A 25,139-nucleotide genomic window follows, 5' to 3' on the forward strand; every position below is an offset into this window, starting at 1 on the left:
AACTTGGAGGGAGGAACCCCTATAGAGTTCCAAGGAGGCCGATCCCTTGAAGAGATCAACCCCAAGTTTAGAATCTGTAAGGGTTCTAATACCTGGTATCAGAGTAGCATTTTTGGCATCTTGCTGCCCTTCCACTGCCATCCATCAGCCCTCCACAACCGCCCAAAGCAATTCCCATAATTGCTTAAAAGATCGTCGCCGAATTCCGCCATCATCTCCACCACCGCGGATCATCCTTTGATCTCCCCGTGAATTGCAACAGGTTCTGGTTTTCTACCTTACTGCTGCTGCAATTTAGTTATCCTTATTTAAAAATCCCAAAAAAATTATTCCTATATTGCTACATAAACTTTACGTCATAAAGTTTTCATCTCTACGACGAAAGATACATTGCAGAATTCCAACCGTATAGCATCGTCTTTTTGATCTTGCTACTGTGTTTTTTCTTTCCAAATCTCTATGAAATTTTTATGACATCTTTGACACTTCCTAACAGCAGATTTTCCTTTGGTTTTGTCAAAAAATTCTCAATATAAACAATTGATATTTTACATCTAATCTGCTATACTTGAAAATCTGCACTATAAAATTTCAGCCACATAGCACTGTTTGTTTGATCTTGATACTACATTGTTTCTATCCAAATCTCTACGAAATTTTTATGATAGCTTTAACACTTCCTAATAGTGGATTTCCCTTTGGTTTCATCAAAAAATTCTCAATATAACCTACTGATCTTTTACATCCAATCTGATATACTTAAAAATCTATGCTGCAGAAAATTTCAGCCGCATGTTGTTGCCTTAACCCATCTATTTGTAATCTTTTTTTGAATGAAATTTCTTATACACTTCATAGATCATCTTGGCTTCCATCTATGATTGATCTATTAAGAACTTCATCTCTAAAAACGATTTTGTGTTGCTGCAAATTTTCATCGTAACCTGCTGAAATTTTTCGACGACAATTCTGTAATCGCAACTTGCACCAATTTCCTTGCTGTTATACTGCCGAAATTTTCTTGATTAAATTAGATATCCTTGCTGTCATATAATCTGTGATTTTGCTATCAATTCCCTTCTCAATTCTCTTAAGTTTTTTGTAGAAATTATATCGAGAAACCATTGTTTCTTCGACGACAATTCTACTCTTACAAGACAGCACATACTTGTTGCAACTTCCACTGATTTCTATCAAACCTTTGCTGCCATCTACCACAGATCCAAAACCTTCATCCACAGCCCTAAAACTCCACTAAACCACACCCTCAAACTGCACCCAAAATTGCCACAAAACAAGCCTAAATCGTAGCCTACATCCACCGATCCACCAACCCTTTCGACCATCACTTCTCTCAACCTATACATGCCTTTAACCTAACAACAAAAGAGAGATCTTAACATCATAGATTTGGAGGCATATACTATGGTATCTAAGGAGGCAATCAATGCTAAATTCAAAGCCTTGGAGGCGCGAATGGAGGATAAGATTCAGACGCACTTTACCGAACTCAGATTGGGCCGACCACTAAGCCCGAAGAATTCACATCAAGGAGAGAGCTTTGCCCAATCACACCAAGCCCGAAGATATGACTTCCAAGAGAGAGGAAGCTCTATGACCAACCCCAACTATTCATGCATGAGAGTAGACTTCCTTAGATGGGAAGAAGGAGACCCAATTGGTTGGATCTCGCGTGCGGAGCGATATTTTTGGTACCATAAAACCGCGGATGCATCTATGGTGAAAATTGCAGCTATACATCTTGAAGGGGATGCTATACAGTGGTTTGACTAGTTTGAAGATACTTATGGAGTCCTTTCATGGCGACAATTCAAAGAAGGACTGCTGATCCGCTTCAGACCAACCGATTACGAGAATATTGACGGACAACTAGCAAAGATCCGACAAACCTCTACCATTCAAGAGTACCAAACCAGGTTTGAAAGGTTATCTAATCAAACTCATGATTGGTCTCAAAAACAGCTATTGAGGACCTTCATTGAGGGCTTGAAGCCGGAGATCTGAGGAGAAGTTAAAGCGCGACAATCGTATACGCTTATGGCAGCCATCTCTTTCGCACGACATCAAGAGGAGCAATTGAACCATAAAGCTCGGAGGACTAGGGTCACTCCTCAACTAGTAATATTGAAGCCCTTAGCCCCCCCTACTATTGACCAAGTCCCTACACCAAAGAGGTTAACAAGAGAAGAGCTTCGGGAGCGATATGTGAAGGGGTTATGTTGGCATCGTGACGAGCTGTGGAGCCGTGAGCATCGCTGTAGTAAAGGAGGACTTCTTATGATTGAACCGATAGAAGAAGAGGTCATTGAACATTCAGAAGAGAGCCTTGAACATGAAGAAAAAGATGCAAAAGAAGAGCCACAACCGACCGAAGTTACGGTACATACACTAGCTGGCTACTCAAACCCGCAAACGATGAAAGTTGGAGGCCTTCTCAAACAACAACCAATCACTATTCTCATTGACACGGGTAGCACTAATAACTTCCTAAACAGTAAGGTTGCTGTCCATATGAACTTACCTATTGAGAATTGCAGTAGGTTTGTCATTAAGGTCGCCAACGGACGGATTTTGAAGTGTGATCATAGGTGCCCGCAGGTGAAACTGTTGCTGCAGGACCAAGAGATAATTGCAGATTTCTTCCTCCTCCCTCTTGATGATCATGAGGCCATACTCAGAATTAAATGGTTGATGACATTAGGTGATATTTCTTGGAATTTTATGCAACTATTTATAAAATGTTACAGTAAGGAGAAACAGGTGATATTGCATGGGAAATGTGAGGGCGACGTAACGATGATTTGCACACAACAAATGGAGAAGGTTTTGCATAAAGCATGCAGGGGCTTTTTGGTACAACTTGAGCAGCAAATTAAAGGAGAGCCAATAGAATTTGAAGATCCAAACCTATTTCCTTTGCTTACTAAATTTTCAGATATATTTGACGAGCCGCACAACCTACCTCTTACTCGTCGGCATGATCATTGTATAATAATTTTTCCAGTCAAATCTCCAGCAAATACTCAGCCATATCGGTATCCACATCTCTAGAATGATGAAATGGAAAGGATTTTAAAAGAGATGCTTGAAACAGGAGTTATTCGGCCAAGTTGCAACCTCTACTTTTCACCGGTGCTACTTGTACACAAGAAGGACGGAACGTGGCGAATATACGTTGATTACCGAGCTCTCAATGGCATAACCATCAAGAACAAATACCTTATTCCAATAGCAGATAAATTGCTAGATGAAAGGGAGCACAAATCTTCACAAAGCTGGACCTTCGATCCGGGTATTATCAAATACGAGTGTATGAAGAAGTCATACCGAAAATCGCCTTTCGAACACACAACGGCCACTACGAATTTTTACTTTCTTCAACAAAAGGTGAAATATCTTGGGCATATCATATCAGAGGAAGGTGTGATGGTGGACCCCTTCAAAATTGAAGCAATGCAAAACTGGCCTACCCCGAGGAACATAAAATTGCTACATGGCTTTTTGGGTTTAACAGGCTACTACCGTAAGTTCGTGAAAAACTATGGAAAGATCAGTGCACCACTTACTTCCTTACTGGAAAAAGATGTCTTCCAATGGTCGGACAGAGCCTCCACTGCCTTCGACAAACTTAAGGCAGCCATAACGACGACGCCGGTGCTAGCTCTACAAGATTTCAATCGACCCTTCATCATTAAGGCCGATGCATCTGGAGACAGAATGGGAGACGTTCTCAGGCAAGATGGTCGATCACTCACATACATTAGCAAGACATTGTCTCCCCCCTATCAAAACATGTTAACATATGATAAGGAGATGCTCGCCATTGTGCACGCAGCAACGAGGTGGAGATCGTACTTGATCAGGCGATACTTTTAAATCAAGACCGACCATAAAAACCTAAAATATCTCTTGGAGCAGAAGATATCTTCCCCCGAGCAGCAAAAATGGGTAACAAAACTTCTTGGATTTGATTATGAAATAACTTACAAAAGGTGGAAAGAGAATATTGTTGCAGATGCGCTTTCGCAGCTACCCGAGCAAGCTGAATTTTTTGTCGTTTTACTTCCAACCAGCGACTTCCTTGAGGATATTAAGATGGAAAGGCAGGAAGATTCAGATACTAGTAAGATTATAAAAAAATTGGAGGAAGCACCAAGCTCCGTGGCTCATTACAATCGGGACTCAAAAGAATTATGCTATAAGGGACGCATTGTGCTTGTGACAAATTTTACTTGCATCTTCAAGTGCAGATTTTGGACAAAGTTATTCCATATGCGGGGTACTAAATTGAAAAAGAGTATGACATATCACCCACAAACCAATAGCCAGACGGAAGTTTTAAATAGGTGCTTGGAGATAGCCCAAAGCCACCCACCAAATATGACTACCCAAAGAGAACTCCAGACCCAGCCAAGTGCCATTATTGATCGACGGATCGTGACTCGACGATGACGACCCACTAATGAAGTGCTAATATAGTGGGCGAACCTACCAATAGAAAATGCCACTTGGGAGAACTATGACGACTTGAAGATCAAATTCCCAGAATTCATGAATCATCAGCCTCGAGGACAAGGCTGATTTGAAGAGGGCGGGTCTGTTAGGACTCTAGCTTGGAGAGTCCTAATTGAGAGGGACATTCATTTAAAACTGTTAGGACTCTAGCTAGGAGAGTCCTAATTGAGAGGGAAATTCTATTAGGACTCTAGCTAGGAGAGTCCTAATTGAGAGGGGCATTCATGTAGGAGGTTTTTTCTTAGAGAAGAATTAGGAGTTGTAAGGGAATAGGAGTCTTGAGTAGGAGTCCTATTAGGAGTTGGTTAGAAGTAAGAGTCTTAAGTAGGAGTCCTATTATGAGTTAGGATTTAGAAGCCCTATAAATAGCCATGTATCCCTTCTCTTTTCTTAAGCAATAGATGAATCTTTTCTGCAGCCTTTGAGCAGCAACTTGGAGGGAGGAACCCCTATAGAGTTCCAAGGAGGCCGATCCCCTAAAGAGATCAACCCCAAGTTTAGAATCTGCAAGGGTTCTATCATGAATGTCCCCAAGCCAAGAAGAAGCAACGAAGAAGAAGAGAGCCTTAAAAGCAACTTGGGATGACTCAAGTGATTCCAAGAATGAAGAAGCTAGCAACGACTTTAGGAGGAGAAGTATGTGATTTAATTAATGAAGAATTATCTTTCGATGAACTTTCTATCACTTTTCATGAATTATTTGATGAGTGTAGAACTATTAGTAAGAAGTTCAATCTATTAAAGAAAGAGTATGCCTTACTACAAAATAAGCTTGATAGTCTTCAAACTCCTTCATGCTCTAAGTGTGAACACTTAGAAGCAATAAAACATGAGAATTTGCTATTTAAAGAGACCTTAAACAAGTTTAAGGTCGGTAGCAAAGGCTTGGACATGATCCTTGCAAACAAGGGTCACGTCGCAAATAGAAGTGAAATTGGTTTTTTGAGAGTATCTCACCAAAATCCTACCACCTTCATTAAAGGACCCATATTACATGTTTCACCTCATTTGAAATGCAACTTTTGTTGTAAATCCGGACATGTTGTTTACAAATGTCCATTTAAGAAATTAGTCTACATAAGTTTGTTGAATCTCATATTTTGATGATGAAACCACTTGATATATGTTTATGTTTTAATCTGCGTTTTGAGTGACGCAGGATGCTTCGATCAGGATGAGATAATTAAAACAGAAAAAATCATGTTATGCCGGAGGAACATGTCAGAAGATTGAACGTCGGGCCGGTGGATCGGTCGACCTATCGATAGAAGGCTTCAGGCCGTGGACTCGGGCATCGGGCCAAGAAGAGCGGGTATTATGCCAAGGATATCAGAGTTACGGAGTCAACTGGTCGATTGGGCAATAGGCCGCAGGAGAGGACGATGCACCGAATAATCGGACGAAGCATCGAGGGACCAATGACATGCTGGACAACTTGGTTAATTGCAAATGATTAATTGTCTCGATCGAAGTTTTATTTTACATGTGCAGGATTAACTATGATGGAAGTAAGACATGTAGCAGGAGTTACGCCAGAGTCAAAACTATGATCACGTTGGGAGTTCGAGAGTTCGACGGAAGTCTGGACGATCGTCGGAGTTTCTGCGGGAACAAATCCGAGAAGTCTAGAAGCTTGCAAAAAGAAGCTCGTCGGAACTAGCCAAGTGGATCGTCGCAAGTCCAGGAGTTTGCCGGAAGTCCGTCGGAGCATCACCGAAGGTTCGTCAGATGTTCGCCGGAAGCTCGCCGGAAGAAGCGATTGACGCACCGGAGCAAGTTATAGTAAATGTCTTAAGAAATGTCATAGTTATCATGTAGATTAAGTTAGGAATGGGAGGCAATCCCATTAACTTAATCTGGGGGCAATTGGGCCCTTGACAGACCCAAATTGGGCCGAATGGATAAACCCATTCGGACTAGAATTCCTGCTAGGCGGTGGCACCGCCAGGGTTGGCGGTGGCACTGCCTAGGAGACGGTCTCCTAGGAAAGTGTTAGAACCCTTGCAGATTCTAAACTTGGGGTTGATCTCTTTAGGGGATCGGCCTCCTTGGAACTCTATAGGGGTTCCTCCCTCCAAGTTGCTGCTCAAAGGCTGCAGAAAAGATTCATCTATTGCTTATCAAAAGAGGTGGAATACATGACTATTTATAGGGCTTCTAAACCCTAACTCCTAATAGGACTCTTACTTAAGACTCCTACTTCTAACCAACTCCTAATAGGACTCCTACTCAAGACTCCTACTTATAACCAACTCCTAATAGGACTCCTACTCAAGACTCCTATTCCTTTACAACTCCTTATTCTTCTCTAAGAAATAACCTCCTAACCCTAGCCGGCCACTTCACCTCTTTAATAGGGGTCGGCTTAGGTAGGTTTTACATGAATGTCCCTCTCAATTAGGACTCTCCTAGCTAGAGTCCTAACAAACCCGCCCTCTTCAAATCAGCCTTATCCTCGAGGCTGACGATTCATGAATTTTGGGAATTTGATTTTTAAGTCATCATAGTTCTCCCAAGTGGCATCTTCTGTTAGTAGGTTTGCCCACTGTATTAGCAATTCAGTAGTGGATCGTCGTCGTCGAGTCACGATCCGTTGATCAATAATGGCACTTGGCTGAGTTTGAAGTTCTTCTTGGGTAGTCATATTTGGTAGGTGGCTTTGGGCTGTCTCCAATCACCTATTTACAACTTCCGTCTGGCCGTCGGTTTATGGGTGATATGCCATACTACTTTTCAATTTAGTACCCTACATATGGAATAACTTTATCCAAAATCTGCTCGTGAAGATACAAGTAGAATTTATCATAAGCACAATGCGTCCCTTATAGTGTAATTCTTTTGAGTCCCAATTGTAATGAGCCATGGGGCTTGGTGCTTCCTCCAATTTTTTTTTTTTTTTTATAATCTTACTAGTCTCTGAATCTTCCTGCCATTCCATCTTAATATCCTTAAGAAAGTCGCTGGTCGGAAGTGAAACGATTGAAACTTCAACTTGCTCGGGTAGTTGCGAAAGCGCATTTGCAAGAACATTCTCTTTCCCCTTTTTATAAGTTATATCATAATCAAATCTAAGAAGTTTTGTTACCCATATTTGCCGTTCAGGGGATGATATCTTTCACTCCAAAAAGTACTTGAGGCTTTTATGATCGGTTTTAATTTGAAATCGTCGGCCAATCAAGTAGGGTCTCCACCTCGTTGCTGCGCGCACAATGTCGAGCATCTCCTTATCATATGTTGACTTATTTTGATGGGAGGGAGATAATGCCTTGCTAGTGTATGTGAGTGGTCGACCATCTTGCATGAGAATGGCTCCAATTCCGACTCCAGATGCGTCGGCCTCAATAATGAAGGGTCGGTTGAAATCTGGTAGTGTTAGCACCGGCGTCGTCGTCATGGCTGCCTTAAGTTTGTCAAAGGCAGCGGAGGCTCTGTCCGACCATTAGAAGATATCTTTTTTCAGTAAAGAAGTAAGTGGTGCACTGATCTCTCCATAGTTTTTCACGAACTTGCAGTAGTAGCCTATTAAACCCAGAAAGCCATGTAGCAATTTTATGTTCCTTGGGGTCAGCCAGTTTTGCATTGCTTCAATTTTGAAGGGGTCTACTGCCACACCTTCCTCTGATATGATATGTCCAAGATATTCCACCTTCTTTTGAAGAAAGCAAAAATTCATAGTGGTTGTTGTGTGTTCAAAAGGTGGTTTTCTGTATGTCTTCTTCGCATACTTGTATTTGATGATACCCGGATCGAAGGTCCAGCTTTGTGAAGATTTGTGCTCTCTTTCATCTAGCAACTCATCTACTACTAGAATAGGGTATTTATCCTTGATGGTTATGCCATTGAGAGCTCGTTAATCAACACATAATCGCCATATTGTATCCTTCTTTCGTATGAGGAGCACCGGTGAAGAGTAGAGGCTGCAACATGGCCGAATAACTCCTGTTTTGAGCATATCTTTTACAATCCTTTCTATTTCATCCTTCTGGAGATGTGGATACTGATATGACTGAGCATTTGCTGGAGATTTGCCTGGAAGAATCGTTATACAATGATCATGTCGACGGGTAAGAGGTAGGTTGCGCGGTTCGTCAAATATATCTGAAAATCAGCAAGCAAAAGAAGTAGATTTGGATCATCAAATTTTATTGGCTCTCCCTTAATTTGCTGCTCAAGTTGTACCAAAAAGCCGCTGCATGCTTTATGCAAAACCTTCTCCATTTGTTGTGTGCAAATCGTCGTTACGTCGCCCTCACGTTTCCCGTGCAGTATCACCTATTTCTCCTTACTGTAAAATTTTATAATTAGTTGCATAAAATTCCAAGAAATATCACCTAATATCATCGACCATTTAATTCTGAGTATGGCCTCATGATAATCAAGAGGGAGGAGGAAGAAATCCGCAATTATCTCTTAGTCCTACAGCAACAGTTTCACCTACGGGCACCTATGATCACACTTCAAAATCCGTCCGTTGGCGACCTTAACGACAAACTTGCTGCAATTCTCAATAGGTAAGTTCATATAGACAGCAACCTTACTGTTTAGGAAGTTATTAGACAGCAACCTTGCTGAAATTTTACAATGCAGATTTTCAAGTATAGCAGATTAGACGTAAAAGATCAATGGTTTATATTGAGAATTTTTCGAAAAAACCAAAGGGAAATTTGCTGTTAGGAAGTGTCATAGATGTCATAAAAATTTCATAGAAATTTGGATAGAAAAAGCACAGTATCAAGATCAAACAGATGGTGCTATGTGGCTAGAATTCTGCAATGTATCTTTCGTCGTAGAGATGAAAACTTTGTGACGAAAGGTTTATGCAGCAATATAGGAACAGTTATTTTTTTTTGGATTTTTGAATACGGATAACTAAATTGCAGCAGCAGTAAGGTAGGAAACCAGAACCAGTTGCAATTCACGGGGAGATCAAAGGATGATCTGCGGTGGTGGAGATGATGGCGGAATTCGGCGATGATCTTTTAAGCAATTGTGGGAATTGCTTTGGGCGGTTGTGGAGGGCTGATGGATGGCAGTTGAAGGGCAGCGAGATGCCAAGAACGCTGCTCTGATTCCAGGTGTTAGAACCCTTGCAGATTCTAAACTTGGGGTTGATCTCTTTAGGGGATCGGCCTCCTTGGAACTCTATAGGGGTTCCTCCCTCCAAGTTGCTGCTCAAAGGCTGCAGAAAAGATTCATCTATTGCTTATCAAAAGAGGTGAAATACATGACTATTTATAGGGCTTCTAAACCCTAACTCCTAATAGGACTCTTACTTAAGACTCCTACTTCTAACCAACTCCTAATAGGACTCCTACTCAAGACTCCTACTTATAACCAACTCCTAATAGGACTCCTACTCAAGACTCCTATTCCTTTACAACTCCTTATTCTTCTCTAAGAAATAACCTCCTAACCCTAGCCGGCCACTTCACCTCTTTAATAGGGGTCGGCTTAGGTAGGTTTTACATGAATGTCCCTCTCAATTAGGACTCTCCTAGCTAGAGTCTTAACAGAAAGCTGGGCGGTGCAATCGCCCTAGGCAGGCGGTGGCACCGCTTGGACTCAATCTCCGAGCTAGACTAGGCGGTGCAACCGCCCCTAACAGGCGGTGTAACTACTTGAGCTCGGTCTCCGAGCTCTGCCAGGCAGTGCAACCGCCCTAGTCAGGTGGTGGCACCGCTAGGGCTCAGTCTCCGAGCGAGACAGGGTGGTGCAACCACCCCTGTTAGGTGGTGGCTGTTAGGATCGGAGCGGCACTAAGAGGGGGGGGGGTGAATTAGTGCAGCAGATTAAAACTTCGATTTTAACAAAATCTTTCGTACGTTAAGAACGAAACTTGAGAAATTTAACTTGAAGGCATATTCTTGAAGTTGCGCAGCAAGAGTAATAAGGAACTAAAGCAGTAAGAAGATTTGCAGTAATGTAAATGACAATAATAAAAAGCAAACCAGAGATTACGCCGATTTTTAGAGTGGTTCGGTCAAATGACCTACTCCACTTGCGAGGCCCCTCTTCGATGAGGCTCCCACCTTCCACTAGCAAGTCTCTTGAAATGGAAGGGTAAACACCCCTCTTACAACCTTTTACAAGCAGCTCAACCTCTTACAAATTTTCAATAAGAAAGGAGGAGGAGAACTCTCTAGTAAATTGAAAACAAGACTTGCTAAGACTTTCTAAGACTTTTCTCTCAATCAAAATGCTTCTCAAAAGTTGTAACCTCAGCTGAGATTTGAGGGGTATTTATAGGCCTCAAGAGGATTCAAATTTTGGGCTCCAAAATTTGAATTCTCTTAGGGTTCCCTGTGCTGGAGGTTCCACCGCCCAGCCAGGCGGTGCCACCGCCCAGCGCTCGGGTGCTGGACGGTGCAACTGCCCAGCCAAGGAGGTGTCACCGCCTAGCCAGGCGGTGCCACCGCCTGGCTTTCCGATTCATTGGTTTGGCTTAATTTTAGCCCAAACCAAAATTTGACTTTGGGCCCAGTTGGCCCCTAACCAGGATATAGGATTATCTCTTAATCCTAATCCTAATTACAGGTGAACTACATAACACAAAAAAAACATCCTAAGCAAGTTTTTTAACCGCGAACGTCGAGTCTTGTTCCGGCGAGCTTTCCGACGAACTTCTTCCGACGGACTCCCTGCAAGCTCCCAATCTTTGTGATGACTTTAACGAGTAGCCGAGCCTTCTCGGTGATCTCCGCGAGCCTCCGACGATTTCTTCGGCGAACTTCTGACACGTTCCCGATTTCTTCTCGGTTGGTTCCGGCAGCATCTCCGATGATTCTTCGGTCTCTTAAACGTCCATCGAGCTCGACTCCGGTATCCTTGCTTTATGTTTTCTGGTTATCGTAGTTAATCCTGCACACTTAACTCAATAATATGGATTAGATCAATTAACCCACCAATTGATTATATCATCAAAATCCGAGATTCAACAATCTCCCCCTTTTTTATGATGACAATCAATTGATGACGGAGTTAAACATAACTCCCCCTATCTATATGCCATATTATGAGAAGATAAAAAACACTTGAATTCCATCCCATTGGATTCAAGCATAACCCGATAAGTTCTAATTGTAGAACTTTGTCGTTATCCTCATTAAACAATAGTAAGTACGAAACTTCGATGAAAATCATAAGTTAAATGATACGGGACGAATTTTGCTACGACAGAAGATAAAGATTTTCAATATAAATTTCATGATATCAATCTTGTGATATTTTCAAGGATTTGCAAGTCATATAAGACATTCATATCACACAGAAGATAAACATTTTCAATATAAATTTCATGATATCAATCTTGTGATATTTTCAAGGATTTGCAAGTCATATAAGACATTCATATCACACAAGTTTTTGTAATTCATATTAGTCATGCTATCGTTCTGGTGTAAGTCATCACTTCTCCCCCTTTGTCATCAAAAAAAAGGGACAAGCCAGCTAATTGATGATCATAGAAAAAGGTTTAGCATTTATCAAAGTTCATCATTCAAATTTGCCAGAAATAGTTTATCCAAAAGACATCATCATCTATGCAGATTAAGACAGTAGTTATCTAAAGGAAAGATCAGTTATCGTACAATCGATGACAAACATGAACTTGTTTTTAAAAGCAAACAGAACAGAATAAAAAGATACATCAATTTAATCCTTAGGAGGTAATCCACAGTGCTGATACATGATATCTATTTTTTCATTCATTTGTCATAGTGTCTTCAAAATTTCAACTTGTTGATTCTGAATTTGTTCTTGCTGTGATTTGATCTGAGATAGCTCCACCATAATCATATCTTCAGTGGAGGAAACAGGAGCTGAAGGTGCTGCACCAAAGGGACTAGGAGGAGGAGATTCATTTCCCATAAGAATTGGTGTTTCGGGTTGTTCTATTGGTGTAGGAATTGGATCCGTCCTTCTAGGCTGCCTAACCCATATGCCATTGCTAAAAGTGCACCTAAGTTTTTTCAGCAGGTTTTTGTTTATTATGTTATATCGATCATTTTGAATAGATTCTTCATTGGGTGGAATGCAAATGTCATAGGCATGAAGAATTCTAGTGATTAACCTCCCATATGGCAATATAGTATCTTTAGTCATAATTTTCTACATGTGTTGGCGAATCAAGTACCCAAAACAATTATGCTGACCGGTCATAATCCAATACATGGTTCCTATCTCTATTTGACTTACTTCGTCAAGATGAAATTGTTTGGGGAATATGATGCTTGTGATAATGTGATGAAGAATTTTAGAGTTGAAAGGCATTAAGTGTTCACAGCTCTTGGGTAGGAAGTCAAGGTTTGGATTTGCAAAAATTGTTTTCACGGCTTCGGAATAGGTTGCTCCTATTTTTTTTGACGTCCCATTTACCTTTAAAATAGCATCTCCTATCTTTTTCAGTTATGCCAATTAGCTCACAAATGGTGCTGTCAAATATTCTAATGGGTGTTCCTAGAATGTAAGTGCTTAGGCTATCATTGTCTTTATATAGGTTGGCATAGAACAATCTCACTAACCGTGGATAGATTGGTTCATCTATTTGTAGTAGAGGTAGAGCTTCTAGGTGTGCAAACCACCTAATGGGTTCTAAGTCCTCTAGTTCATCCAAATCAACGTATTTTCCCTTATGGACACATCGTGTTTCAAATTTTGGAAAGCTAAGGGCTACCTCTTTTGATCTAAAAAGGTCATGGTTATATGAATCTCCTTCAATCCTTATTCCTTTTGATCTCTTAGGAGCCATTTTCTAGACAACATGATGATGAAATTGTGAAAAATAAGCAAGAGAAAGAGAAAAGAAAAGAGGGATTTCAAGTGTTACCTCGTGGAGATTATGTTGAGAGATGGAAAGCTTGGACCACCAAGAATCCTTCTCCAATGTTTCTAAGAATTAGAATGAGGGTTAGAGGGAATGGGAGAGGGTTTTGAGAGGTCTTTCTTCGGGTTGGGGGCGGTGTCACCGCCGGCCCTAACCCCTCGGGTTAAAAGGGTGACTCGGTCGGTGTCACCGCCTGGCGCCCGAGCGCCAGTCGGTGCAACCGCCGGATTTGGCGGTGCCACCGCTGGCATCACGCGGAGGAAAGAAAGAAAGAAAAAAAAATTTCTTCCTTCCTTTTGTTTAGCTTCTTCCCTCAAGATCATAATTTATACTTTAATGGATCATTTTGAATTGAAGAAGAAGGAAGAATTCAAATTCATAAACGAAGGGAAAAGAACGAGTCCTTTTTGTGAAGTTCATTTTAGGGACAATTTAGCATGCCTAATTCCCTTCGTATGAATTCAAATTGGTCTTCATTCAAGGCTTTTGTAAATATATCTACTAATTGATGCTTTGTGTCAATGAATTCTAGAACAACATCATTGTTAAGAACATGATTGCGTATGAAATGATGCCTAACGTCGATGTGCTTAGTTCTAGAGTGCTGAATTGGATTTTTAGTAAGGCATATGGCACTAGTATTATCGCATTTTATGGGAATATTTTCAAGGTGAATTCCATAGTCTTCTAATGTATTTTTCATCCAAATTACTTGTGCACAACATGCACTTGCAGCAATGTATTCGGCTTCCGCCGTAGATAGTGCGACTGAATTTTGTTTCTTGGAAGTCCAAGAAACAAGTGCATGTCCTAAAAATTGGCATGTTCCGGATGTACTTTTTCTATCTATCCTGCATCCGCCAAAATCGACATCTGCATAAGCTATTAGATCGAATTTTTCAGATTTTGGATACCACAATCCTAAATTTGGAGTTCCTTTAAGATATCTAAATATTCTTTTAACACTCTTAAGATGAGATAATTTAGGATTAGATTGAAACCTAGCGCAAAGTCCTACACTAAACATAATATCCGGTCTAGTCGTAGTGAGGTAGAGTAGACTACCTATCATTCCCCTATATGTTTTTTATCGAAACTTTCACCATTTTCATCCATATCTAACTTAGTCGCAGTACTCATAGGGGTGTTTATTGCTTTTGAATTATCCATGTTAAATCGTTTTAACAATTCTAATGTATATTTGGATTGGTTAAGAAATATACCATCACTAAGTTGTTTGATTTGTAATCCCAAAAAGAAAGTTAATTCACCCATTAAACTCATTTCAAATTCAAGACTCATACATTTGGCAAATGATTCACATAGTGATTCATCCGAAGAGCCAAACACAATATCGTGAACATAAATTTGCACAATAAGAAAATTATTTTCAAAATGTTTAATAAACAATGTAGTATCAACCTTGCCTTTGGTAAAATTATTTAAAATAAGAAAGGAACTAAGCCTTTCATACCAAGCTAGGAGCTTGTTTTAAGCCATAGAGAGCTTTAGTCAATTTGAATACATGATTAGGAAGAAGAGAATTTTCAAATCCGGGAGGTTGTTCGACAAATACTTCTTCGGAAATAAAACCATTCAAGAAAGCACTTTTAACATCCATTTAAAATAGTTTAAAATTATTACTACTAGCATAGGCAAGGAGCATCCTTATGGCTTCTAATCGAGCCACGGGAGCGAAGGTTTCTTCGTAATCGATACCTTCTTCTTGGTTGAAACCTTTGGCCACTAATCTAGCCTTGTTTCTAACCACGATACCATTTTCGTCTTGCTTGTTTCTAAAGACCCACTTAGTACCTATGACTAAGTGGTCACTTGGTCTAGGAACAAGCTTCCATACCTCATTCCTCTCAAATTGGTTCAATTCTTCTTGCATTGCAATGATCCAAAAATCATCTTTTAAGGCTTCGTCAATGCATTTAGGTTCAATTTGAGAAAGGAAAGCGGCGTTAGCACAGAAATTTTTGAAAGAAGAACGAGTTTGAACCCCTTTTGATGTATCTCCTATAATTTGCTCTTTTGGATGAGCATCTACATACTTCCATTCTTTTGGTAAAGAAATTTTGGAAGAAGATGCATTCAAATGGCTATTTTGAGGAGAGGGTTCATTTAAATTCAAATTATCAAAACCAAGATCATCATCAAAATCATTTTTCTTTAAATCGGAAATTTCATTAAAAACTACATGAATAGACTCTTCAATTACTAAAGTTCTTTTATTAAAAACCCGAAAAGCTTTAGAAACGGAAGAGTAACCAAGAAAGATGCCTTCATCGGATTTAGCATCAAATTTTCCTAAAGCATCCCTTTCATTTAAAATAAAGCATTTACAACCAAAAACTTTAAAATAGGAGATGTTTGGTTTTTTGTTATTCCATAATTCATAGGGAGTTTTGGATAAGGATGGTCTTATTAGGACTCTATTCATGATGTAGCAAGCCGTATTTACGGCTTCGGCCCAAAAGTACTTAGGTAAACTATGTTCATTCAACATAGTTCTTGCCATTTCTTGTAGGTTTCTATTTTTCCTTTCAACTACTCCATTTTGTTGAGGATTTCTTGGAGTTGAGAAGTTGTGATTGTACCCATTACTTTCGCAAAAATTTTGAAAGTCACGGTTTTGGAATTCACCACCGTGATCACTCCGAATTGATGAAATCATGAAGCCTTTTTCGTTTTGAGTGAGTTTACAAAATTTAGAGAAACACTTGAAGCAATCACTTTTGTGAGCTAAGAAATAGGTCCAAGTGTATCTAGAGTAGTCATCCACAATCACAAAAGCATATTTGCTTCCACCTAGACTTGTTGTATCAATTGGTCCAAATAAGTCCAAATGGATCAATTGTAATGGTCTAGTGGTGCTAATTTGATTTTTTGGTTTGAAGCTTGTTTTTATTTGTTTGCCTAGTTGACATGCATCGCATACTTTGTCCTTAATAAACTTTATATTTGGAATTCCTCGTACTAATTCTTGAGATGAGATCTTAGATATTGTTTTCATGCTTGCATGGCCTAATCTCCTATGCCAAAGCCAAGCATCATCATTTACGGCGGAGAAGCACATTTCATTACTTAGTTCATCAAGATTGATGGCATAGACATTATTTTGTTTTAAAGCAATCATAGTCATGTTATGATTTGGTTTTTCAATAATGCACATATTTGATTCAAATCTAACGATGTAACCTTTATCGCATAGTTGACTAATACTCAAGAGATTATGTTTCAATCCATCAACTAGTAAGACATCATCAATGGAAAAATTAAATTTGTTACCAATAGTTCCTTTGCCAATGATTTTGCCCTTGTTGTTGTCTCCGAATGTAACGTACCCTTCTTCTTTGCTAGTGAGCATAGAGAAATGAGATGGATCTCTAGTCATATGTCTTGAGCATCCACTATCGAGATACCATCCCTTGCTCCTAGCTTATGGGTTTGTCTACAAAAGAGGATGATTTTTAGGTACCCATTTGATTTTGGGTGCCTCAAAAATTGACCCACTAACTTTGTTATTTATGATTGAATTCTTTATAGTTCCTTTAGGAACCCATATTAATTTTTGTGAACTAATTTTCCTAAATGGGCATTTGTAGGCAATATGTCCGGATTTGCAACAAAAGTTGCATTTCATATAAGAGGAAACATGTAATGTAGGTCCTTTTATGAAAGTGGTAGGATTTTGATGTAATCCTTTTACAAATCCAATTCCATTTCTATTTGCGATGTGACCCTTGTGTGCAAGGATCATATCTAATCCTTTGCTACCAACCTTAAACTTGTTTAAGGTTTTCTTAAGAAGCAAATTTTCATTTTTTATTGCTTCTAAGTGCTCACACTTAGAGCATGGAGGAGTTTGAAGACTATCAAACTTATCTTGTAGCAAAGCATGCTCTTTCTTTAAGATACTTAACTTCTTGCTAACAGTTCTACATTCATCAAATAATTCATGAAAAGCGATAGATAGTTCTTCAAAAGATAAGTCTTCATTAAATAAATCACATACCTCTTCTCCTAACGCCATTAGCGCGTAATGAGCAACTTGCTCGGTGTTGGACTCCTCTTCTTCGGATGCGCTTGAATCATCCCACGTTGCCTTGAATGCCTTCTTCTTTGATGTTCTCTTTCTGGCTTGAGGACAATCGTTCTTATAGTGTCCCGGTTTTTTTGCATTCATAGCAAATCACTTGGTCCTTCTTTTGTTCAAATTTATTTTTTGTATTATTTTTAAATCTGTTCTTTCTTAAATATTTTTTAAATTTTTGAGTCAAAAGTGCAATGTCATTGTCACTGTCCTCATCACTTGATGTTCCTTTCAAGTGGTCTTCTTGTGATTTGAGTGCCATATCCTTCCTGTTCTTTGGAAGGGGGTTCTCGAGCTCGTCATGAGCTTGACATGTCATTTCGTAGGTCATTAGAGACCCAATGAGTTCTTCAAGAGGGAATGCTTTAAGGTCTTTGGCCTCTTGAATGGCCGTAACTTTTGGATCCCAACTTTTAGGGAGGGATCTTAAGATTTTAGTTACTAGTTCAAAGTTAGTAAAATCTTTACCAAGAGCTTTGAGTCCATTGATGACATCCGTAAACCGGGTGTACATGTCTCCGATGGACTCACTTGGTTTCATTCGGAAAAGTTCGTAAGAGTGCACAAGGATGTTGATTTTGGACTCTTTCACTCGGCTAGTGCCTTCATGAGTGACCTCAAGAGTTCTCCAAATATCAAAAGCCGAATCACATATTGAAACACGATTAAATTCGTTTTTGTCTAGTGCACAAAACAAGGCATTCATAACCTTTGCATTTAAAGCAAAAACCTTCTTCTCCGATTCATCCCATTCGCTCATCGGAAGAGAAGATTTTTGAAATCCATTCTCGACAATAGACCAAAGCTCAAAGTCCATAGAAATGAGGAAGATTCTCATGCGAGTCTTCCAATATGTGTAATCCGACCCATTAAACAAAGGTGGTCGTGCAATAGAATGGCCCTCTTGCATGCCGGAGTAAGCCATCTCTTTGGGGTATTAAACCAAATATGAGAGATAACCTTGCTCTGATACCACTTGTTAGGATCGGAGCAGTACTAAGAGGGGGGGGGTGAATTAGTGCAGCGGATTAAAACTTCGATTTTAACAAAATCTTTCGTACGTTAAGAACGAAACTTGAGAAATTTAACTTGAAGGCGTATTCTTGAAGTTGCGCAGCAAGAGTAATAAGGAACTAAAGCAGTAAGAAGATTTGCAGTAATGTAAATGAAAATAATAAAAAGCAAACCAGAGATTACGTCGATTTTTAGAGTGGTTCGGTCAAATGACCTACTCCACTTGCGAGGCCCCTCTTCGATGAGGCTCCCACCTTGCACTAGCAAGTCTCTTGAAATGGAAGGGTAAACACCACTCTTACAACCTTTTACAAGCAGCTCAACCTCTTACAAATTTTCAATAAGAAATGAGGAGGAGAACTCTCTAGCAAATTGAAAACAAGACTTTTCTCTCAATCAAAATGCTTCTCAAAAGTTGTAACCTCAGCTGAGATTTGAGGGGTATTTATAGGCCTCAAGAGGATTCAAATTTTGGGCTCCAAAATTTGAATTCTCTTAGGGTTCCCTGTGCTGGAGGTTCCACCGCCCAGCCAGGCGGTGCCACCGCCCAGCGCTCGGGTGCTGGACGGTGCAACCGCCCATCCAAGGAGGTGTCACCGCCCAACCAGGCGGTGCCACCGCCTGGCTTTCCGATTCATTGGTTTAGCTTAATTTTAGCCCAAACCAAAATTTGACTTTGGGCCCAGTTGGCCCCTAACCAGGATATAGGATTATCTCTTATTCCTAATCCTAATTACAGGTGAACTACATAACACAAAAAAAACATCCTAAGCAAGTTTTTTAACCGCGAACGTCGAGTCTTGTTCCGGCGAGCTTTCCGACGAACTTCTTCCGACGGACTCCCTGCAAGCTCCCAATCTTTGTGATGACTTTAACGAGTAGCCGAGCCTTCTCGGTGATCTCCGCGAGCCTCCGACGATTTCTTCGGCGAACTTCTGACACGTTCCCGGTTTCTTCTCGGCTGGTTCCGGCAGCATCTCCGATGATTCTTCGGTCTCTTAAACGTCCATCGAGCTCGACTCCGGTATCCTTGCTTTATGTTTTCTGGTTATCGTAGTTAATCCTACACACTTAACTCAATAATATGGATTAGATCAATTAACCCACCAATTGATTATATCATCAAAATCCGAGATTCAACAGTGGCATCGCCCAGAGGCTCAGTCTCCGAGCTGCCAAGCGATTGTACCGCCCCAGTCAGGAGGTGGTACCGCTAGGACCCCGGAAATCCAGGAAATGATATTTTTGAGCTCTAAATACCCCTCCCATCCCTAGGTAAAACACACTAGCACAGAGAGATTAAAAGAGAGAAAACGTTGTTGCAATCTCTAGAATTCCCCTCCTCTAGCTTAAGTGTTAGAATTATGTTTAAGAGAGGAGTGAATGCTTGTAAGGGTTGTCTCCTAAACCCGGTAAAAGGAGAAGAGGGGTGTAAGAAGGAGGTTGATCTTCACCTAGTAAAGGAAGATCGTTAGTGGATACCGGTGGCCTCGATGAAAGGGGAATCGGAGGAGTGGATGTAGGTCACGATTGACCGAACCACTATAAACTCTCGTCTTCTCTGGTTTGCATTTATTCTTGTTGCTTACCTTACTACAAACCTCCATATGTGCTTTACTTCCTCATTACTTTTGCTGCACTCATTTACAAACTCACTTTCAAGTTAAGTTTCCGAAAACGGTTTTATGTTGGAAATTATTTCATCGTACGAACGCAGTTTTAAACGTCGAAAGTTTTCCGCTGCACTAATTCACCCCCCCCCCCCCCCTCTTAGTGCTCTTGATCCTAACAATTGGTATCAGAGCCCGGTATTTCTCATTTCGGATTTACACCCGAGAGAAATGGCTCTTCATAGCTTTCAAGAGGGCTTATCGGTTGTTCGTCCACTATCGTTTAACGGATTGGACTACACTTATTGGAAAACTCGAATGAGAGTTTTCTTGATATCTATGAATTTGGATTTATGAAATATTGTTAAAAATGGTTTTCAACTTCCCTCTAAACCGATGAACAAATGGTCGGATTTGGAGAAGAAGTATTTTTCTTTAAACGCAAAGGCTATGAATGCCTTATTTTATGATTTGTACAAAAATGAGTTCAATCGGATTTCTACGTGCGAAACGACTTTTGATATTTGGCGAACACTTGAAATCACGCACGAGGGAACTAGTAGAGTCAAAGACTCGAAAGTTAACATTTTATTGCTTGATTTTGAGCTTTTTTGAATGCAACCAAGTAAGACTATAGGCGACATGTACACCCGTTTCATGGATGTTGTCAATAATATAAGAGTTCTTGGTAAATCTTTTTTGAATTTTGATCTCTTAAGCAAGATCTTAAAATCCCTTCAAAAAAGGTGGGATCCTAAAATAACCACAATACAAGAAACAAAAGATTTAAATATTTTTCCACTTGTAGAACTAATTGGTTCATTGATGACATATGAAATGGTGCATGATGCACATGATGAACATGATGAACAAAATCACCTTCCAAAGAACAGGAAGGATTTGGAACTCCGGACAAATGAATACCACTTGATCGATGACTCAAGTAATGAGGACTATGATGATAAACTTTGAATACTAAATCTTAATAAGTTTATTAATCAAAAATCTAAAATAAACAATGAACTTGAACGGAGGAAGAGGCCAAAGAAGAGGAAGGCAACCAAGGATGAATAAAAAACTTCCAAAGGTGAAATGACGAATTGGGCTTTGACGAGCTTCGACTACAAGGTAAGTAACTCAACTCTCTTGAATTATTTTGAAATTACTTGAAGTCTTTCATGAGTGCTTAATTTAGATAGTAGGAATAGGAAATAAAAAATTATTTTTTAAAAATTACATCATGTTTTTCTTTTTAGCATCTTTGAAAAATTAAAATTTTGATCATGAAAAGTATATTGCTAAGGTTTCATGCATGTTATGTTTTGAAATGTTGAATGATGTATGCAACATTAGGGATGATAATTATATGATATGTGATAATGCTTAGGATTAATCCATGCATGTGTATCTTGATGATTTTACACTATTACATGCCTTAATAACATGTTGGAAATGATGTGTTTTAGATACAAAAATTTCCATGATCATGAGCATATTTTATCTTCATGATTGAATTTGAAAATCTATAGCAAAACTATGTTCGAATGCATGAAAGTGTTAAATTTCATTTTTGGATTTTCTTGATCCTAGCAATTCATTTTTGTGATTTATTGATCTTCATGATTTTATGACGAAATTCATTTTTCGATCCTAAGCGTTGATGCATGTTTTTATTTAACATAAATGAAAAAGCATGCTAATATGAAATCAATCACTTAAAATGAAATAATTAAAAAAGGGAAAATATATTATCAATGAAATCATGAATCTACTTATGTTATGAATTTTGTGAACCATAAAAATGATTTTGGTGATTTGAATTTGAGATGAGTTTTATCAAAATCATGATTTTGATTTCTTGGAATAACATAAGATTTCCCTTGATGATCATCTCGATTATTTAAAAGGAGATTTGTCGAAATGATTTATGGAATTTTCGATTCATGACTTGATCCTTCTTTTGTTTATGAAATGGTTGAAATCTTTATACCTTTGAATTATTCCCTTCTCCTTTCAATTTTTGAATTTATGCATGTTATATGTCAAACATTTGAAACCATGTTTTGGTATCATGTATATCTAAGAAATATTGATTTGACAAATTGAATGAGTTGAAAAAAAATGATGATTTTTCTCTTGAATATAACTTGTGATATTTTTTATATAAATCATCATTTTGATTTCTTGACATTCGATACATGAGATTTTATTATGAATCAAAATTTCTCATTAATCGATCTCCTACAATTCTACTTGATATTTTCATAAGAGGAGATTTTCTAACTGAATCATGATTTTTCCTTGTGAGTTCTTGGATTTATTACTTGATTTTCTTTTAAAACAATATCTCTTCTTTGTACTCCTATGATTTTTCTTGATATTTTATTTAAAGAAGATATTTACTATATGAATCATGTCTTTTGGTATTCAAATGATTTTATCCTTCATGACATGATTTCTTTGTATTTATGGCTTGCATGGCTTGAAATGTTTTGGAATGATGCATGCAACACTATGATTTTTCCCTTAGATAAAAATGCATGCAACACTGATTTTTCCCTTAGATAAAAAGGCATGCAATACTTTGATTTTTTTTTTAAATAATGTGAAAATCAATAATTATAATTTTATGATAGAATGATGATTTGGAATCATGCATGTAATGATGATGTTATATACATGATGATTTGGCATTATGCATGCAATACTTATGCCTTTTATTATGATGTATGTGATGTATTGCATATGATGTGAATCATGATTAAAATTACCTTAATTTGAATTCAAGGTTTATCTCAATTATAGAATTTTGAAATAAGAATGATTACTCACCTTTGTCGTGATTTAGAAATTGACGCAAAGGGTCTTCCCTTCTTTTTGATATTGACAATGGGGGAGAAATATCGCTAGCTCATCTTGCAAAATTTAGATACATGCACTTTGCAAAGGAAGCAAATATTTACTAGCTTACATATTGCAAGGAAAAGAACTTGACATCTTGAACATCACAAAAATTTGCTATCTTGTATGATGTAAAATTTGCTAGAATTGCTAGCTTGTGATCTAAAGAGAAGCAAAAAGTTGCTATCTCAAAAGAAGCAAATTGCACAATTCAAGAAGAAAGCAAAAATTCCACTTCTCAAAAGAGAAGAAATTGCTATCTTGAACATCACCGAGAATTGCTAGCTTGAAATCTCAAGAAAATGCAAAAATGTGCTATCGTGCCTATATCAAGAAAAGCAAATATGCCAACTTGCATATCTTTGAATGTGCTATCTTGTATGCTGGAAAACTTGCATATCTAAAACTTGATAGCTTGAATGTTCTAAGCATGATATAACACTTGCTAAATTTTCTAGCTTCAAAACTACATGATGATAAAACTTGATATTATGTTTTTCATGGAATGAGTTGAACTTACATCACAAACACAAGAATAGTTGTACTTCTCCTTTTTGTTGATGACAAAGGGGGAGAAGTATGTTGATGACTTGACATGTTATGCATAAGGTTATGATGACATGTTGCTTGGATTTTTAAATCCAAGAGTTCTATCAATATGGCATATTGATAGGGGGAGTTTGTTTACACTCCGGGAGTTAAGGTTAACTCCGTCATCAAGTTGTTGTCATCATCAAAAAGGTGGAGATTGTTGAATCTCGTATTTTGATGATGAAACCACTTGATATATGTTTATGTTTTAATTTGAGTTTTGAGTGACGCAGGATGCTTCGATCAGGATGAGACAATTAAAGTAGGAAAAATCATGTTGTGCCGGAAGAACATGTCAGAAGATTGGACGTCAGGCCGGTGGATTGGTCGACGTATCGACAAAAGGCTTCGGGCTGTGGACTCGGGCATCGGGCCAAGAAGAGCGGGTATTGTGCCAAGGATATCGGAGTTGCGGAGTCAATTGGCCGATTGGGCAATAGGCCGCAGGAGAGGACGATGCGCCGAATAATCATACGAGGCGTCGAGGGACCAATGACATGCCGGACAACTTGGTTAATTGCTTAGGATTAATTGTCTCGATCGAAGTTTTGTTGTACATGTGCAGGATTAACTACGGTGGAAGTAAGACATGCAGCACGAGTTGCGCCGGAGTCAAGACTATGATCACGTTGGGAGTTTGAGAGTTCGACGGAAGTCCGAACGGTCGTCGGAGGTTCTACGGGAACAAATCCAAGAAGTCCAGGAGCTTGCCAAAAGAAGCTCGTCGGAACTCGCCAAGTGGATCGTCGCAAGTCCAGGAGTTTGCTGGAAGTCCGTTAGAGCATCACCGAAGGTTCATCGGATGTTCGCCGGAAACTCACCAGAAGAAGCGATTGACGCACCGAAGCAAGTTGTAGTAAATGCCTTAAGAAATATCGTAGTTAGCATGTAGATTAAGATAAGAATGGGAGGTGATCCCATTAACTTAATCTGGGGGCAATTGGGCCCTTAATAGACCCAAATTGGGCCGAATGGATCAACCCATTCAGACTAGAATTCCTGCTAGGCGGTGGCACCTCCCAGGAGAGGGTCTCCCAGGAATGCTGGGCGGTGCAACCACCCCAGGCAAGCGGTGGCAATGCCTAGGCTTAGTCTCTGAGCGAGACTGGGCGGTGCAACCGCCCCTAACAAGCGGTGGAACCGCCTGAGCTCGGTCTCTGAGCTTTGCTAGGCGGTGGAACCGCCAGGGCTCAGTCTCCTAGCAAGACTAGGCGGTGCAACCGCCCCTGTTAAGCGGTGGCACCACCCAGAGGATCAGTCTCCGAGCGGCCAAGCGGTTGTACCGCCCCCGTTAGGAGGTGGTACCGCCAAGACCCCGGAAATCCGGGAAATGATATTTTTGAGCTCCAAATTCAAACCAGTTTGGAGCCTATAAATACCCCTCCCATCCCTGGGTAAAACACGCAAGCACAGCTATTGTAATCTTTAGAATTCCCCTCCTCTGGCTTAAGTGTTAGAATTTTGTTTGAGGAGAGTAAGTGCTTGTAAGGGTTGTCTCCTAAATCCGATAAAAGGAAAAGAGGGGTGTAAGAAGGAGGTTGATCTTTGCCTAGTAAAGGAAGATCAT

Source organism: Musa acuminata, chromosome BXJ2-5, assembly GCF_036884655.1.
Source record: "Musa acuminata AAA Group cultivar baxijiao chromosome BXJ2-5, Cavendish_Baxijiao_AAA, whole genome shotgun sequence".
Classification (NCBI taxonomy): Eukaryota; Viridiplantae; Streptophyta; class Magnoliopsida; order Zingiberales; family Musaceae; genus Musa; species Musa acuminata.